Genomic DNA, 953 nt, shown 5'->3' with positions numbered 1-953 from the left:
GGAGGAGGGGGAGGAGGAGGAGAGAGTGAAGACGCCGGGCCCCTGATGGAGGCTGCCCCCACAAAGGGGCTCGCACCTGCTGCTACCTCGCCCGCTGTCCATGCAAAGACCATCTCCCACCTGAACCAGTCAGGGGTTCGGAGGTGGTGGGTTTGTTTTTGTCTTTTTTCACCCCTGACATAGTCTTGTTTCATGGGTATGAGGAACATTCTTTTTATTTTATTTCTTTATGAACTGTAAGGGAGCTCTGGTAGCTTCCTGTTGTGTGCTGTGATGAAGGCAGAACTGACTCGTAGTCATGTTAGCCTCAGAGCTGATCCACCAGTAGATTTTCAAAGGCACTAAAATGCACAGGATCTAGTAAGAGAACACACAGGTCCACCCTGGAGAGGGTGAAATCAGGCTGCTCCTTGGAGGCAAGGTTTCTGAAGCTCCGTCTGACATACTTTGGACATGTTGCCAGAAAGGACCAGTCCTTGGAGAGGAACGTCCTGCTTGGGAGGGTGGAGGGATGGCGCAGGAGAGGAAGACCCTCAATGAGATGGATTGATTCAGTGACTGGGGTAATTGGAGGTAGTTGTCTCAGAGACAATGAAATTAGCTCAAGACAGAGCAGGGTTCAGAGATGTTGTTCATAGGGTCGTTATGAGTCACAGGTGACTCAACATCACATAACAACAACAACAAATTGCACAGAAGCATCCATGGAGCAGCTGGTGGATTTGAACTGTCCGCCTTTGGGACCGTAGCACAGCTTCTCACTACTAGGCCACGAGAGCCCCCTGGTGACTTAATGGTAAGGTTCTGGTGACCTACTGGTAAGAAGCTGCATGGCAATTCTGAAAGCACATGGTTCAAATCCACCAGTTACTCTTGGCAGCATCAGGATGGATGGTAAAGAGATTGAGATTGTTCACAGCTTTTGTCTGCTTGGCTCCACAGTCAACACTCTT

At 49.7% G+C, this 953-nt stretch overlaps 1 protein-coding gene across 4 annotated transcripts in view; it reads right to left on the bottom strand.

The window, feature by feature from the left end:
- SGSM1 (small G protein signaling modulator 1) overlaps positions 1 to 953 on the bottom strand; it is a 94069-nt gene that overhangs the window by 14749 nt on the left and 78367 nt on the right. The gene's annotated exons all lie outside the window — the stretch shown is intronic.

Source organism: Elephantulus edwardii, unplaced genomic scaffold (assembly GCF_000299155.1).
Source record: "Elephantulus edwardii isolate Elephantulus edwardi_28Jun2011 unplaced genomic scaffold, EleEdw1.0 scaffold00089, whole genome shotgun sequence".
NCBI classification, from domain to species: Eukaryota; Metazoa; Chordata; class Mammalia; order Macroscelidea; family Macroscelididae; genus Elephantulus; species Elephantulus edwardii.
This window is presented reverse-complemented; position numbering and strand designations above follow the sequence as displayed.